At 44.1% G+C, this 18,230-nt stretch overlaps 1 pseudogene; it reads right to left on the reverse strand.

The window, feature by feature from the left end:
* Positions 1-12,642: 12,642 nt before the first annotated feature.
* On the reverse strand, positions 12,643-15,682 carry LOC102398813 (annotated as a pseudogene).
* Between the last annotated feature and the right edge of the window lie 2,548 nt (positions 15,683-18,230).

Genomic DNA, 18,230 nt, shown 5'->3' on the forward strand with positions numbered 1-18,230 from the left:
CCTGGTTTCAGGCAGAGTGACTCCCTTCCCTCAGGCCTGTCTGGGTGGAGTGGCGTCAGGAGAGGAGCAGCTGCTGGCTGGCTTCTGTCTCCCATTCCCATTCTCTGACTTCAGAAATGCTGCCTGAAAGAGTATTAATTGTTTTCATGAGCATGAAGGGCTCCATTTATGCTTGATGCAGCATGATAAAAATTATGCACCGCTTTGAATATCTCAGATTAACCTTGTTATACATTTCATTTAATTTCCATGCTAAGTTATGTTCCTAGAGGCATAGTCTAAATAGTTTGCCATATCTGCATCTACCTTATTATTATTTAAAACTAAAAAATTAGGGCTTCTTGCTCACCTTCTCTTTAGTCATCTTTTCTTTTGTAAAATTGACTTTAATCGCAGTAGGTCTTTTGCCCCCTTTTTGAAAATTGGGACACTTTCTCATCTCAAGGACGACGTAACCTGGATTTGTGATTACATCTGAAGTTCCTTTTAAGTCCCAGAATTCACCTGAGTCTGGAACTGTGAAAAACCCAGGTTTTCTCTTTCCATCTTTCCACCTAACTTCGGCTTCATTTCCTCTCAAGTGCATTGGTTCTAGCCTTCCCAGGTTGAAGGTAGTTCTCCTTGATAGGAACTGGGGAGCAAGAGTGTTTGAGTCGTTCAACTCTCTTTGTGTCAGTTTTTTAACATCACGTGATCACATATGCATGCTGCACGCTCAGGCCTTTCAGTCCTGTCTGACTCTTTGCCATCCCATGGACTGTACCTTGCCAGGCTCCTCTGTCCATGGAATTTCCCAGGCAACACTACTGCATCCAGCTGCCATGCCATCCTCCAGGGGATCTTCTCGACTCAGGGCTCAAACCCTAGTCTCCTGCGTCTCCTGCGTTGCAGGGGGAGTCTTTACTGCTGAGCCACTGGGGAAGCCCCATTATCAAGTATAGCAGAACCCTTTTTTTCCTTTTCTTTCAGTGACCATCCTCTTTTGCTGCCCTCCATCCACTGTCAAATTCCTTGAAATAATGTTTTTCGTAAACTTCAGCATATTCTTGGCTTTGATCTATACTGACACTGTCTTTTCAAGTCCAGGCCATTCTTCTATTTTTGCTTATAAAGGGCCTGTTTTTGTTGCTGTTTTGTTGAACTCATCACTGGGTTTTCATTTGTAGACTCCTGTTTTTTATTGTATTGTCATACTTATTATACAGTCAGATTTTCGGTTTTGAAATACCTTCTCCTCTTTCTTTAAAAAAAAAAAAAAAATTGGCCACACCTCAAGGCATGAGGGATCTTAGTTCCCCAATCAGGAGTCCTAACCCCTGGACCACCAGGGAGGTCCTTCCCCTCCTCTTTCACTCAGAGTATGAAGTATTTTTAATTTTACTCATTAAGCTATAATTAATGCTCAAAATTCTCCAAGCCAGGCTTCAACAATACATGAACTTTGAACTTCCAGATGTTCAAGCTGGTTTTAGAAAAGGCAGAGGAAGCAGAGATCAAATTGCCAACATCTGCTGGATCATCAAAAAAGCAAGACAGTTCCAGAAAAACATCTATTTCTGCTTTATTGACTATGTTAAAGCCTTTGACTGTGTGGATCACGATAAACTGTGGAAAATTCTTAAAGAGATGGGAATACCAGACCACCTGACCTGCCTCTTGAGAAACCTATATGCAGGTCAGTAAGCAACAGTTAGAACTGGACATGGAACAACAGACTGGTTCCAAATAGGAAAAGGAGTACATCAAGGCTGTATATTGTCACCCTGCTTATTTAACTTCTATGCAGAGTACACCATGAGAAACGCTGGGCTGGAAGAAGCACAAGCTGGAATCAAGATTGCCGGGAGAAATATCAATAACCTCAGATATGCAAATGAAACCACCCTTATGGCAGAAAGTGAAGAGGAACTCAAAAGCCTCTTGATGAAAGTGAAAGTGGAGAGTGAAAAAGTTGGCTTAAAGCTCAACATTCAGGAAACTAAGATAATGGCATCTGGTCCCATCACTTCATGGGAAATAGATGGGGAAACAGTGGAAACAGTGTCAGACTTTATTTTTTGGGGCTCCAAAATCACTGCAGATGGTGATTGCAGCCATGAAATTAAAAGACGCTTACTCCTTGGAAGGAAACTTATGACCAACCTAGATAGCATATTGAAAAGCAGAGACATTACTTTGCCAACAAAGGTCCGTCTAGTCAAGGCTATGGTTTTTCCAGTGGTCATGTATGGATGTGAGAGTTGGACTGTGAATAAAGCTGAGCACGAAAGAATTGATGCTTTTGAACTGTGGTGTTGGAGAAGACTCTTGAGAGTCCCTTGGACTGCAAGGAGATCCAACCAGTCCATTCTTTTTTTTTTTATTTTATTTTATAACTTTATAATATTGTATTGGTTTTGCCATATATCAAAATGAATCCACCACAGGTATACATGTGTTCCCCATCCTGAATCCTCTTCCCTCCCCATATCATCCTTCTGGGTCATCCCAGTGCACCAGCCCCAAGCATCCAGTATCGTGCATTGAACCTGGACTGGTGACTCATTTATATATGATATTATACATATTTCAATGTCATTCTCCCAAATCATCCCACCCTCTCCTCTCCCTCTCCCACAGAGTCCAAAAGACTGTTCTATACATCAGTGTCTCTTTTGCTGTCTCGTATACAGGGTTATTGTTACCATCTTTCTAAATTCCATATATATGCGTTAGTATACTGTATTGGTGTTTTTCTTTCTGGCTTACTTCACTCTGTATAATAGGCTCCAGTTTCATCCACCTCATTAGAACTGATTCAAATGTATTCTTTTTAATGGCTGAGTAATACTCCATTGTGTATATGTACCACAGCTTTCTGATCCATTCATCTGCTGATGGGCATCTAGGTTGCTTCCATGTCCTGGCTATTATAAACAGTGCTGCGATGAACATTGGGGTACACGTGTCTCTTTCAATTCTGGTTTCCTCGGTGTGTATGCCCAGCAGTGGGATTGCTGGGTCATAAGGCAGTTCTATTTCCAGTTTTTTAAGGAATCTCCACACTGTTCTCCATAGTGGCTGTACTAGTTTGCATTCCCACCAACAGTGTAAGAGGGTTCCCTTTTCTCCACATCCTCTCCAGCATTTATTGCTTGTAGACATTTGGATCGCAGCCATTCTGACTGGCATGAAATGGTACCTCATAGTGGTTTTGATTTGCATTTCTCTGATAATGAGTGATGTTGAGCATCTTTTCATGTGTTTGTTAGCCATCTGTATGTCTTCTTTGGAGAAATGTCTATTTAGTTCTTTGGCCCATTTTTTGATTGGGTCATTTATTTTTCTGGAATTGAGCTATAGGAATTGCTTGCATATTTTTGAGATTAGTTGTTTGTCAGTTGCTTCATTTGCTATTATTTTCTCCCATTTGAAGGCTGTCTTTTTACCTTGCTTATAGTTTCCTTTGTTGTGCAGAAGCTTTTAAGTTTAATTAGGTCCCGTTTGTTTATTTTTGCTTTTATTTCCAGTATTCTGGGAGGTGGGTCATAGAGGATCCTGCTGTGATGTATGTCGGAGAGTGTTTTGCCTATGTTCTCCTCTAGGAGTTTTATAGTTTCTGGTCTTACATTTAGATCTTTAATCCATTTTGAGTTTATTTTTGTGTATGGTGTTAGAAAGTGTTCTAGTTTCATTCTTTTACAAGTGCCAACCAGTCCATTCTAAAGGAGATCAGCCCTGGGTGTTCTTTGGAAGGAATGATGCTAAAGCTGAAGCTTCAGTACTTTGGCCACCTCATACGAAGAGTTGACTCATTGGAAAAGACTCTGATGCTGGGGGAGATTGGGGGCAGGAAGAGAAGGAGATGAAAGAGGATGAGATGGTTGGATGGCATCACTGACTCGATGGATGTGAGTCTGTGTGCACTCCGGGAGTTGGTGATGGACAGGGAGGCCTGGCGTGCTGCAATTCATGGGGTCGCAAAGAGTCGGACACAACTGAGCAACTGAACTGAACTGAAACTATAATTCATCTATAATGTATTAATTTCAAGTGTACAGCTTCAGATTCTTTTCCATTATGATTTATTATAAGATATTGAATATAGTTCCCTATGCTATAAAGTAAATCCCTGTTATTTATCTATTTTATATACAGTGGTGTGTATCTACTAATCCCATACTTTTTAAATTTAATTTAATTTAATCCCTCCCCTTCCCTTTTCTTCTTTGGTAATAGTAAATTTGTTTTCTATGCCTGTGAGTTTGTTTCTATTTTGTAAGTAAGTTAATTTTTTTATAAGTTGCATTAAAAAAATTCTACATATAAACATTATGTCTTTTTAAAAAAAAAGTCTATAGCCTTGAGATTATTTCTGGCACCTTTCTGTGCTCTTTTTTCTTTTTGGCTTCACCATGTGGTTTGTGAGGTCTTAGTTCCCTGATGGATTGAACCTGCGCTCTGCAGCGGAAGTTCATAGTCCTAAGCACTGGACTGTCAGGGAATTCCTTTTCTGTGCTCTTTGAAATATGCTTTCCTAAAGTTGGGAATTGTGCCTTGGCCAAATCATTTCTTCCTCGCCTATTATGAAATTTGCAGTTGTTCTCTAACTGATGGTTTGAATAAAAAGGTCCTCACTTTGCTTCTTTGGCTGTCTAAAAAGCGATCATTAGCAAAGCAATTAAAAAACACATTAGACATCCTGGTTTTCAGTAGAATGGAACCTACTAGTAGACTTATGGAAAGCAGAAATTCCCTATGTCTCTGTGTCAACTTCTTGTTTATTAAAAAAAAAAAAATTAGCCACTTTTTCCATCTGGCTGGGTGGTGCTGCAGTAGATGCTTGTGGAGTATTATTTCTAATTTTCTGTTTCTCTTTGCCCCAAGTATCTAGTTGTTTAGCATTAACTTTTTCAACCTATGAGAATTTAACTTGGGGTTCCTTGAGAAAGTACAACCTTAACTCTCTGGTGTTTGTTTTTGGCTAATTTCTGCCAACAAATCAGTAAGGAACAAAGAGTAGTTCAGTTAGAGCAGAAGGAGACCTATATGACAACTAATTTTTTTTTTATAAAGTCATGGTCTCATTAAGAAAGTAATGTTATTTTTCCATGAAGCAAAGACAGTAAAAATGTTTTTTGCTTTGCACTGAATTATATTTCCCCTTGGAGTTTGCTTCAGAGTAGAAGAAAAAGGCTCCTGAAAAGCCTGAATCCTAGTTCTCTGATTTTTGTTTGTTTCTTTGTTTTGTTTTCTGGGGAAGAGTAGTAGAAGCTGTGGATGAGTGGTGGGAATGAAAAAGGAGGAACAAGAAGAAAGTTTGACCTTTTGGAGGATCATTGCGGTGGCCAGCTGGTCTACCCAGACTTGAGTACGAGGAAGGGCAGAAGAGGCAGGACTGGGGGTGGGCGGGTAAAGCGCCAGCATGGGCTGTGGAGTCACACTGACCTGGGTTTCATATCTGAGTCTACATTTACTTAGTTCTGTGACCTTGGACAAGTTTTTTATTCTAAGACTCAGAATCTTCATTTATAAGATAAAGTTAATGACTGAGGTCATGGGTTTGCTGAGAAGATTCAATGAGATGATTTATGTAAAATGCACGGCATGGGGCCTGCCACAGAATGATGACCACACAGACATTAGCTTTAGCACTTCAACCTCAACGAACTCAACTTAGAGTTTAGTTGTGTAGGGGTTTCTCCAACTACACTCGAACTCTTTGTGGTCAAGAATGGTGTCTAATGCTCTTCTGGGACAGAGTATACTTAATAGATAATCATGGATTGAACTGAGGTCAGCCCCACACAGTGTGTGACAGCTTGGCCCAGATAAAAAGCAGGGCACATGTGTGGCGTGACCTGGAGTGTCCTTGTATGTAGTCCTTGTGACCTCTCATGTGGGAAGGGTTTGACATTGTTTTCCTTGATTGTGTGCGGATATTTGTACTCATGTGAGTATATATGTATAGGTACATATGTATATGTTTATGCAGATGCATACAAAACCTATTTGTTTAGAATTCATGCCACCTGGAGGTACAAGTTATTGATAACTTCAGCTCTTGTTATCAGGACTCTTCAGCACTAACTGAAGGCCTGACGTTGTCCCTGAAACACCGACAAAGTCTATAAGGCTTCTGAACCAGGAAGGAGTAAACCATCCCAGTATACTTGGAATTTAGCATACTTGATTTATATTCTAATTCTTTGGAAGTTGTTCTCTAGCTTTGATAGGCTAACTTTTGATCTTTATTTTTTATTGTTATTATTTTATTTGTGGTTGCACTGGGTCTTTGTTGCTGCGCAAGGGCTTCCTCTAGCTTCAAGGAGCAGGGGCTACTCTTCCTTGCAGTCCTCGGGTTTCTCACTGCAGTGGCTTTTCTTGTTTTGGAGCACAGACTCGAGGCGTACAGGCTTCAGTAGTTGTAGCTCGTGGGCTCAGCAGTTGGGGCTCTCCGGCTCTAGAGCACGGGCTCAGTAGTTGTGACACACAGGCTTAGCTGCTCTGAGGCATGTGGAATCTTTGTGGACCAAGGATTGACTCCGTGTCCCCTGTATTGGCAGGAAGATTCTAATCCATTGTGCCACCAGGGAAATCCTGATAAGATAACTTACAAGTAGAATGGAAAGTTAACCAAAAGAGTCAATCTCCCAACAAACCTGGACAAATAGAGCTTTACTATATGATCTTATTGTTACAGGAAGTGATTTTCCATTTGGTTTTGTTATGATAATAATTATTTTGGGGTGGAGGTGGAAGTGACAAGATATTTTTTTTTTAAGCAGGCAACAAAAAAGACGAATTAAAGTGCATTTGTTTTTTTCAAAGTCTATTTGGCTGTCTCCAGGAGTGAGCTCCAGAGTAAGATGGTGAGAGGCAGGTCCTGGAGACTGCTAAATGAACTCTCCCCTCTGGCCCAAGTCTGGCAAGACAAATGAAGGAGGAGAACTTCAGAGCATTAAGCTGAAATCTCAGGACTTGCCTGGTGACCTCGTGGTTAAGAATCTGTAGGTTTGATCCCTGGTTGGGGAACTAAGATCCTATACGCTACGGGGCGAATACACTCATGTGCTGCGACCACTGAGCCTGCATGCTCTGGAGCCCTGTGTGCTGCAGCAAAGACCCAGCACAGCTGAGGGGAAAAAAGTAAAGCTGAAGTTGCCAGGCTGACAGAGGGAGAAAGAGCAAATGTGTGATAAATTCACTGCAGCCAAAAGAACAGAGAAGGGATACAATCGTCATGATGTTCACAGAACCCCATGGAAGGTGTGGTAACCTCAGACTCTCTCACACTTTGTAGTTATTTTAGAAAAATGAGTCATGTCCATTACATCGGTGTTGTTAAATGGTCATAATTTACATTGATGACCGTGCCTAGTTGCTAAGCGGTCATGTGTGACCTGGATCAACAGAAACCAAAGACTATATGTTTTCACGTTTAATCCTAAGAACATTCTTTTGAGAAAGAAGGATATTACTATCCCAGTTTTGCAGATGAGGAATCAAGGCACAGAGAGATGAAGTGTCTTGCCCAGGGTCACACAGTGGATAATACAAAGTCAGGGTTCCATCCCAGGTTGGTTTGACTCCAGAGCTGGTTGCTCTTTTCACTGTTCTCATGAAAATTCCTTCAGACCCAGGGGTCTTTCTGGCTCTCGTGTGTCCCCAGATGTGTTAATTGGTGAGGTTGCCGGGACGGAGGAGCCTGGTAGGCTGCAGTCCATGAGGTCGCTAAGAGTCGGACACGACTGACCGACTTCACTTTCACTTTTCACTTTATGTGTTGGAGAAGGAAACGGCAACCCACTCCAGTATTCTTGCCTGGAGAATCCCAGAGACGGGGGAGCCTGGTGAGCTGCCGTCTATGTGGTCACACAGAGTCCGACACAACTGAAGTGACTTAGCAGCAGCTGTAACAAAGCACCAGAATTTGGGTGACTTAAGTAATGGAAATGTATCATCTCACAGTTCTGAAGGCTAGAAATCTAAAATTAAGGTGTTGGCAGAATTGGTGCCTTCTGAAGGATCTGTTCCAGGTCTCTCTCTTGTCCGTCTTCTCTCTGTGTCTCTTCATAACATCTTCCCTCTGTTCAAATTCCCCCTCTTTTAAGGACACCGGTCAGTCATAATGGATCAGGGTCCATCCTAATGACCTTTTAACCTCTATAAAGACACTATCTCCAAATAAGGTCACTGTCTGAGTCACTAGACTTAGGATCTCAACACATGAATTTTATGGAGGGAGGGCAGTTCAACCCGTGTGTGTGTGAGTCACCAGGTCGTGTCCGACTCTGTGACCCCATGAACTGTAGCCCACCAGGCTCCTCTGCCCATGGAATTCACCAGGCAAGAATACTGGAGTGGATTGCCATTCCCTTCGCCATAGGATCTTCCTGACCCAGGGATTGAACCCTGGTCTCCTGCATCGCAGGCAGATTCTTTACCACGTGAGCTACAGGGAAGTCCTAATTCAACCCGTAACATCAGATAAATCACCTACAGGTCATTCTGTAGCAGCTGCACTTCAGAGGATTTGTTTGCAGCGAGGGGACTTTTCCCATCACTCCTTATTTTCCCTGGCCATTCTATTTAATCTGTTAACCAGTGAACATGGTCACCTTCTAAGTGGGCCTGCTCACTGGAGTGAGCTTTAGGTCAATAAAGCATTCAGTGGGCTCTAATTTAATTAACCAAGTTACTGGGACAGCTGCTGCCTAACTCTGGTTTACGGACTGCCAGAGCTCACTGCTGATCCCAGGCATTCCTGATGCAGCCTCAGGCCCCAGGGAACTTTGCTCCTGTTTTCGTAGGAAAAGAGAGGGAAGCTGAACTGCCATCTAGAATTTCCTGCCCTCAATGTGTCTTTCAAAAGTATATGGGAAGAAGAAGAGGGTGAGATGTATAGAAAGAGTAACATGGAAACTTACATTACCATATGTAAAATAGATAGCCAACAGGAATTTGGTGTATGGCTCATGAAACTCAAACAGGGGCTCTGTATCAACCTAGAGGGGTGCGATGGGGAGGGATATGGGAGGGAGCTTCAAGAGGGGATATATGTATACTTATGGCTGATTCATGTTGAGGTCTGACAGAAAACAGCAAAATTCTGTAAAGCAATTATCCTTCAATAAAAAATAAATTAATTAATTTAAAAAATTCCCGTAGGCAAAAAAAAAAATGTATATGGGAACCACCGTAAAAGTCAAAGCCCTGCATTTTCATCTACCTCTTTTCTCATCTTGCCACAAATGAAGTCAGTTCTCTCCCATAACTTTAAAAGGTTCCCTGGTGGCTCAGTGGTAGAGAGTCTGCCTGCCAATGCCGGAGACCCAGGTCTGATCCCTGGTCTGGGGAGATCCACACGCTGCGGAGCATCCAAACGCGTGTGCCAACTACTAGCCTGTGCTCTAGAGCCTGGGAACTGCATCTACTGAGCCCACGTGCCGCAGCTAGCGAAGTCAGCACACTCTAGAGCCTGTGCTGCACCACAAGAGAAGCTGCTGCAATGCCAAGTCCACACACTGCAGCTGGAGGGGAGCCCCCACCGGCGGCAACTGGAGTAAAAGCCCACACAGCAACAAAGACCCAGCACGGCCATTAAAAGAAAAAAAGTTTTCCAAAAATCTCCCTCAGCTGGATTTGTCCAGTTCTTGCATCCCACCTGTCCAAGCTGGCTTAGTTCCTCAAGCCTCTTCCTGTCTCCCCAACCTAAACGCTAGCTCTAGATCTCTCTCTTCCTCCAAGGGCACCAACGTTGTCCGTCTTTCTCTGATCTTCTCAGGTCTGTGGGAGGCAGCCCTGGAGAGGGGGAGAGAGCTCTGGATTTAAAGCCAGAAGATTCAGATGCATGTTTTGCCCTTGTCACTGGACTCACCAGCATGAACCTGGGCATAGCATTTAGCCCCTCTGCGCTCAGTGTGATCATTAATCAAATGGAGATAGATGTCTCCTGCCTTGAGTCTCTCCCAGGGTGGGCATGAAAACAGAGTAAACTTCAAAGGAGCAGTCCCCACCCAGGATGATGTGAACATGAAGAGAAATCTGATTTTGCTTATGTTGTATGTACCACGCAACATATTACTGGGACCATGTTGCTGCCTCTGTTTTGCGTGTGTGTGTGCATTAGACTATGAATTCCAAGACAGCAGAGGACTTTGTGCAGTGCCCCAACCCCACCATTTACAATCAGCCACTGATGTGCTTTGGATAACTGATGAAAGACGGTCTCGGAGAAGAAAGAAGAGACCAGTGAGTGACAAAAAAGTGAAATTTAGTTGCTCAGTCGTGTCTGACTGTTTGCGACCCCATGGACTGTAGCCTGCCAGGCTTCTTTATCCATGGAATTCTCCAGGCAAGAATACTGGAGTGGGTTCCCATTTCCTTCTCCAGGGGACCCTCCAGACCCCAGAGATTGAACCCGGGTCTCCAGCATTGCAGGCAGATTCTTTACTGTTTGAGCTACCAGGGAAGCCCAGGGAGTGCCAAAGTGGATATCAAAAAAATTTGTACATGGAGAGACTGACTGACTTTCTCCGAGTGACAAAGCTTTTACAGTCACATCAGTCATTTAACATTGATTTAAGGTGTTTGCTATTGCTGACCTGGAGCAGATGTTTAGGAAGATACTTTTAATCAAACACATGATTGATTTATTTTGCTACTCTCTTGTGTCTTGATTAAGGCAGCTGAAAAATGCCCTTTGTGTCCAACAGGGACACCGCTGACTCCGCATGTGGGGAATTCATCCTAGAGCTCATATTCCACCGAGCATTCCCTACGGTCACGTCTTGAGATATAAATCTGAACGGCACCCAAAGCAAATGGCTTTTAAGCACAGTGAAAAAGAGGTCTTTGATGAACAAAATGAGCCATCTGGGGAGGTCACTTTTATTTATAGTATGTAAATCACAGACTTGATATTTTATTTTTGAGTTTAAGAAATCGTCCAGAAACAATGGATGCTTCTTTGCAGGCTTAGAAGCCGTTTCCTAGAATACGGGTCAGGTTGTTTCTTTGTCTGAAGATTTGAACAAGCGTGGCTTAGTTTCCCTTTCCTCCTGGGAATGCAAGGCTCCCACGTGGGTAGAGGGAGCTGCTTTCCCATCCCTCCCACTCTTTTTTTTATTATTAATTGATTTATTTTTTAATTGGAGGGTAATTGCCTTACAATGTTTTGCTGGTTTCTGTCATACATTCTACTTTTCACGGCTGCCTCAGTGGCTGATGAGGGACGGCGCAGGGCAGGGACGGGATGGGACTAGGTGTGCCGGCTACTGGGCAAGGTGCTAGGAATGACTATGTATTAATACAAAGAAAAGACGTTACTAATTTTGGATTTGGGGGCTGAGAGGAGATGGGTTAGCAACTGAACTATATTTTGAAGCACCAGAAGTCTTCCAATTGTGAAAACACGAGGGAAGCGCAGCCTCGGTAGAGGCATGGGGGTGGCAGTGGGGGTCTGCTTGAGGAATATTCTAGGGCATTGACTGTAGATGGAATAAAGGGTCCAGGGAAGGAAGGATCCAGTGAAACCTGAGGCCAGAAAGATTAGTTTGAGATTGGATTGTGAAGGGCATTGAATAATTAGCCTGAAGAATGTGTGTTTGATCCTGCAGGCTTTGGGGAGTAGGTGAAAGCTTATGTAAGCTGCAGAGTGGCCTGGTCGGACCTTTGTTGAGGACGGAACCCTGGCAGGCATGTGGAGCATGGCTTATGAGGGGAAAGAAGGGAGGCACAATACGGGATCTAGAAAGATGGGACTGATGAGCCTATTTGCAGGGCAGCAGTGGAGATGAAGACACAGAGAAGACAGAACTTGTGGACGCAGTGGGGGAAGGAGAGGGTGGGACGCATTGAGAGAGTCGCACGGAAACGTACACACACTACCGTATATAAAATTAGATGGCCAGTGGAAATTTGCTGTATGATGCAGGGAACTCAAAGCTGGTGCTCTGTGACACCCTAGAGGGGTGGGATAGGGTGGGATGGGTGGGAGGTTCAAGAGGGAAGGGACATCTGTATACCTATGGCTGATTCATGTTGATATATGGCAGAAACCAACATAATATTGTAAAGCAATTATCTTCCAATTAAAAATAAATTTAGAAAAAAAGAAGGGAGGCAGAGGGATTGCTTAGAAGCCAAGGGGTGATAGGAGTCTGAACCAACCCAGTAGGGTGGACCTTTCCTGACTGGGCAGGATGGTGGGGAGGAAGCAAAGCTGACTGCTGCAAGTGTTGATTGAGTGAGTGGCAGCTGGAAAACTCTTTACTGGGCACTTACATGTGCCACACTGTGTGCCACTGAGAGGACAGGGTCTCTGCTGTTGAGGACCTACCTGTCACCTCGCTCGTCACCCCTGTGCAGGGTGCCTGGGCTGCTGGAGGGAGCTCTCCAGGACGGGGACTGTCTGGGGTATTGGGAAGACACAGGGACATTTGACTTGGGTCTTAAAGGATGGTGGCAAGCTGATCACATCCCTGGGCTGCTTTAAAAATATATATATTTAAGAGATTTATTAAAACATCTCATCTCAAAGATGGAAGCACATACATATTAGAAACATGCAACCATCATCTTCCACAGTCAAATTAAAATGTGACATATTTTTCCTGTTTTCATAGCTGAAAACTTCAGATCTTACGCTGAACTCATTCACCCTGAATATTGAATTCATTCTTCCTGAAAGTATCCAGGACAGCAAATAACCAAAAAGCAAACTATTATAAAAAGAAAGTGCAAAGTTAAAAAAGAATAGGCATAGAGAATACCCCCTTTCCACCAACCCCCATCAAAGGCAAACAATGGCATTTTGCTCTTGCTTAACCTAGATAATCTTCAAAAACGACTAAAATGTAATATTCTTAACAACAGCAACAACACAATCTGATATCCAAATAGCTTGTCAGTGTTTGAAAATAAATACTTGAACAAAGGAAAATATACTTTGTATCAAACACGTATCAGGACAAAAAGCTGGTACAGGGTTTATTGACAAAGGCAGAATTTCTTCAGGCAGGTATATAAGGAGGCATTGGTTCTTTCCCAGGCATCTTCACTGCCATTTCATAGGCTGGCAAAACATACTGGGGAGGTGCTTCAAAGGCCGGATACACAGCAATCTATGGCATGTTGCTGTTGATGTATTCATAACAGTCCCAAACACAGTTGATCAGATAAGCCTTAAAGTGATGAACAAGGCAAAGAACACAAGAACAATGAACAGGAGGCAGCTGGAGTCCAACGTCAGGAGGTCATCTTTATAGGGAAAATCCGATCATTGATCCAGATAGTCTTTGATTCTTGGCAAATAACTGATAGCAACCAAGCAGCTGAGAAAAAAGTCAAAAAGCCAGTAGCAGAAGAGCAGAATCAACCAACCCAATTGATAAGAAATTCCTCCGTATACCAGCATTAAACTGATTGTAAACACAAGAACAGAGACAGCAAAGAAGAACACAGGCATTATCAGCCATTCTCCGGGACAAACAGTAATTGCCAGGGACTTCATACTGAATGCTGACAGCTAGCATTGAGTTTGGGTCAATGCTAGTTACCTCCGCGGTCAGCAGAATTGCCATCAACAGGATGATCGTCAGGTGTGGACATCGCAATAGTCACAGCACCAGGTGCTGTAGGACTGGTCACTGAGGCTCTGCTCCAAAGTCACGGACACCACTGGGAATCTTGAGGGCCTCTTTCTTGGCCCCTCACAAACGCCTTCCACCCCGCGGTTGAATATCGAGAGCTCCGCCTCTGTGTACAAGCCAAACGACGAGTCTTCCTGGGCTGCATTTAAAAAATGATTGCCATTGCTCTAGGGATAAGGCCCAGTCTTTACCTTGGCTCTAAAGGCTCTGCCTAGGACTTCACTGGTGGTCTAATGGAAATCCACTTGCCAATGCAGAGGACACAGTTTCAGACTCGGTCTTACGTCTGTTTCACGCTCTCTTTTGCACCTGGTACTTCTCAGACCACTTCCTCACAGATGTAACTGAGCACCTTCTGTGGTCCTTTGGTTCGTGTGTGTTTCTTCCCATTAACCAGGGCCAGATCTCTGGAGCAGGGATTGAGTGCGATTTTTGCTCAGCATTGTATCTTTGGTGCTTGCACAGTGCTTGGCACATAGTACATTCTCAACAAATATATATTGGCTGACTGGTGGACTAAAATAATTAGTAAAAGGGGGATGGTCTTTCAGGAATAGAGGCCAGCAAGAACACAGGTGATGTGGTTTAGTGTAGGAAGGACTGGAGACTGGCTTATGCGAAAGGGGTTAAGCGAAGAAAAAATTAGGCTAGAAAAGTATGTTGGATATACTTGGAATAAACCATCTGTGCCCTGCTAAGAACACCCTGGATTCACATTAGGTGCTCCCATTACATCCTGTTCCTCCCTGTCAGAGACGGCCCTCTAATTGTTGGCTTGACCCAACTAGACTATAAACTCCCTGAGGGCAGGGGCTCTGTCTGACTCGTTTGTTAATGTAACTCCAGAATCTAGAATGGTATATCTGGTACTTGGTAGGAAGCAACAAAAACTTGCTGAATGAATGAGTAAATGAATGAATGCTTTTTATCATGGGAGCTTGAGAGCCATGGTAGGTTTTTAATCTGTTTAGATTTGCTCTAGGAAATGCTGCTTTGGCAGCATGGTAGAAAAAAGAAGGGTACATTTTCATTTATTTTATCCTTTCATGTTGATACTTGAGCATCTAAATTTCCTGAAAAGAAAGGAGTAAAGGTGCAGACTGATTAGAATGGAATAGATGAAAAGCAGGAGACAAACTGGGTGGGTGTTAGAGTCATTCTGGGGAAGATGTTGGTGGATGGTCAGGAGGGTAGCTGTGGGTAGTTGGAAGAAGGGGTGGACTTGAGAGATGACCAACTTGAATGACTGATGGAAGGTAAGGAGTTGGGAGCAGGCAAAGATGATCCCAAGATATTCCTGATTTCCATTTGCCAAAGAAAAGTCAAATTTCTTGCTGGGGAGAAAAGGGGCTAGTGAGGGGAGAAGACTAGTGAGGGGCTAGTGAGTAGGAGTCACCTCCCTCTCCAGTATTCTTGCCTGGAAAATCCCACGGAGGAGCCTCGCAGGCTGCAGTCCATAGAGTCGCACAAAGTTGGACACGACTGAAGAGACTTAGCACACACGCAGGCCAGGCCCTGCAGGAGGGGCTGCCCTCCCCTCTTGGAAATGCTTGGGCACCCCCTATTCTAGACTTCAGGCAAAATAACAAGACAGAAGGGAGTGCTCCGAGACAATATGCTGATGAAAGAAAGCAGCTCATTACCGTATGAGACCACATAGATTTCTTTTCCTTCTAAATACACGTTTATCCATTTCTTTGTATTCAAAGCAAGCAATATGGCAACAGACACTTGGGGTTTCTTCACTATTTATTGATATGCAATAATGGTCTGGAATAAGTTAACTGGATCTAGCATTTCCCCAATTTTCACTCATTAAAGCATCCTTCTTATTAGACTTAGGAGTCATTCATTTAATTTCTTCATTGAGATAAACACTCTCCAGAGAGTTGGATGGAAGGGGATATGCTTGGGGCTCATAAGACTGTGGGATGGCAGTAGAGGGTCTGGTGGCTTGAACTAACCTCAGTGGGGTGATCCAAACAGAACTTGAAGGAGGTGGGGCTATTTGAGGGGATGCGGGGATACTGTGGGTGTAGGTGGACCATGCTACAGATGGAGACTCTGTGAGGTTGATGGACTCATTGCTGATAGATGAAGCTAAATGGGGGGGATAGATGGGACTAAGGGGGATATTCAGGGTGTTCCAGAATCTCAAGCCGGCATTACGCCAGACAAGCTTTCCTCCTAGAGCACCAACCTTTCCCTCTCCAGAGGATAAAGTGAGAGCAATTATGGAGGCTGTCTGAGCAAGTTGGAAATCCACAAGGGAGGCAGTCAGAGAAGATCATGGGCAGGCTTAAATCCACAAAGGCTGAAGCTGTCATTCACTGGCAGACGTGAAGGGGAGATAATGATCAAGCTGGAGCTCCATAGTCACTGGCTGGAGCTGCAGCCACAGGCGGGATTTCTTCTCTTGGAGCCTGCCCATGCAGTGAATATGTGGCTGGTGGGGCATGTTTGGAGTGGGGAAGACCCTGGGCCAGATGTCAGGAGACCTGGGCTCGGATGGCCTCCAACGTGCTGACTTACTCGCCTTTCAGAGCATCAGCTTTCTCCCTTGATAAGAGAGATGGTAGATTCAGTGGTCTCTTTTTAAAAACTTCATACATATGAGAATTCCATATAACTTGAACTTGGATATTTCCATTTGGGTGGGGGAGAAAGATCACAGTGTTATCTCTCTGGAGGTACCAGGTCCCAGCTGAAGGGCGATTGCAAAAGGCCCTTGTTTTTGTTTTTTTTTAAGAGTAGAAACTGATGGAGGAGAGAAAGCAAGAAAGCAAGGCTCAAGAGGAGGCTAATCTGTAGAAGTGGTCCTGTGGAGTCAGGGAATATCAGTGCGGGGAGGCCAGGGAGCAGGGCCAGGACTAGGGTGAGGCTACATCTGAATCTTCGGGGTGAAATTACAGTGGGGTTATGCTTCAGTGGGTTTTGGATAAAGCACACTGCTGCTGCTGCTAAGTCACTTCAGTTGTGTCCGACTCTGTGTGACCCCACAGAAGGCAGACCGCCAGGCTCCCCCCTCCCTGGGATTCTCCAGGCAAGAACACTGGAATGGGTTGCCATTTCCTTCTCCAGTGCATGAAAGTGAAAAGTGAAAGTCAAGTCGCTCAGTCGTGTCCGACTCTTAGCGCCTCCATGGACTGCAGCCCACCAGGCTCCTCCATCCATGGGATTTTCCAGGCCAGAGTACTGGAGTGGGGCGCCATTGCCTTCTCCTAAAGCACACTAGGGCACCTGATTTAAGATGGCATCGTTCAGGTTATTCAGGTGCTGACACTTGATCTGCCAGTGAGTGCCATCTTAAATTCTGAACCCTACACTCCCACTACCTCACTCTAGAAGCAGGTATCCTGTCCAAACCAGCGGAATGGCCAGAGTCACCCCGAGTGGCTCATCTTGGATGGAAGGAGTATCAGAGAGATAGAGAAGAGAGACTTGGACAGCCAGGCAGAGAGAATGGCCAGGAAGAGGCCATTTCCTCTCCCCATTTTTAAGCTGTTTTTTTTTTTTTTTCGCCATTGAGTTGTACGAGTTCTTTGTATATTTTACCATATATAATATATATGATTTGCAAAATTTTCTCCCATTCTACATGTTGCCTTTTTACTTTACTGATGGCTTTATTTTGTCGTGCAGTCTTTTATGTAGTCCCATTTTTTCCTTTTTGCTTTTGTTGCCTTTAGTTTGGGTGTCAAATACAAGAATCAGGCAATGGCACCCCACTCTAGTACTCTTGCCTGGAGAATCCCATGGATGGAGGAGCCTGGTGGGCTGCAGTCCATGGGGTTGCTAAGAGTTGGCACGACTGAGCAACTTCACTTTCACTTTTCACTTTCATGCATTGGAGAAGGAAATGGCAACCCACTCCAGTGTTTTTGCCTGGAGAATCCCAGGCACAGGGGAGCCTGGTGGGCTGCCGTCTGTGGGGTCGCACAGAGTCGGACACGACTGAAGCGACTTAGCAGCAGCAGCCTTCTCATTTTTCAGAAATTCAGCTCAAATATCTCCTCCATTGTGAAGCTCTCTCTGGGTCCTCTGGGTAAGGAGTAAGCTAGCCCTTCATTCTCCTGTACCTCTGTGTTCATGCCTCCATTATTTCACTTTTCACAAAAACAATTCTTTATATCTGTTCCCATCTCTCCTCCCAGCCTGCATGCTCCGAACTGTGGCTTATCATTCCCCAGGCCCAGGTTAGTTCCTGACACACATTAAGTATTCATGTATGTAGGCTGAAGTATCAGTGCCTGGCCAAGGGCTTCTCAGCTCCAGCCATCGTGTTCTCCTCCTGCTTCTGGGACTGACCTCTGTCTCTTCATCGTGTTGTGTGTGGAGATTTCTGTGTGATGATGAGAATGATGATACCTTAATAGCAGCTAATATTTACACAGAGTCTATGTCCGACACTACATATAAAGCTACAAGATTTTTAAAAATATATTTAAAAGACCAAGTATTTATGTATTTTGGTTGTACTGGGTCTTCCTTGCTACTCCTGGGCCTTCTCTAGTTGCAGTGATTGTGGAGTGTAGGCTTCTCGTTGTGGGGTGGCTTCTCCTGTTGTGGGGCACAGGCTCAGGCTTCAGTAGTGAG

The sequence above is a fragment of the Bubalus bubalis genome, chromosome 16 (assembly GCF_019923935.1).
Source record: "Bubalus bubalis isolate 160015118507 breed Murrah chromosome 16, NDDB_SH_1, whole genome shotgun sequence".
NCBI classification, from domain to species: Eukaryota; Metazoa; Chordata; class Mammalia; order Artiodactyla; family Bovidae; genus Bubalus; species Bubalus bubalis.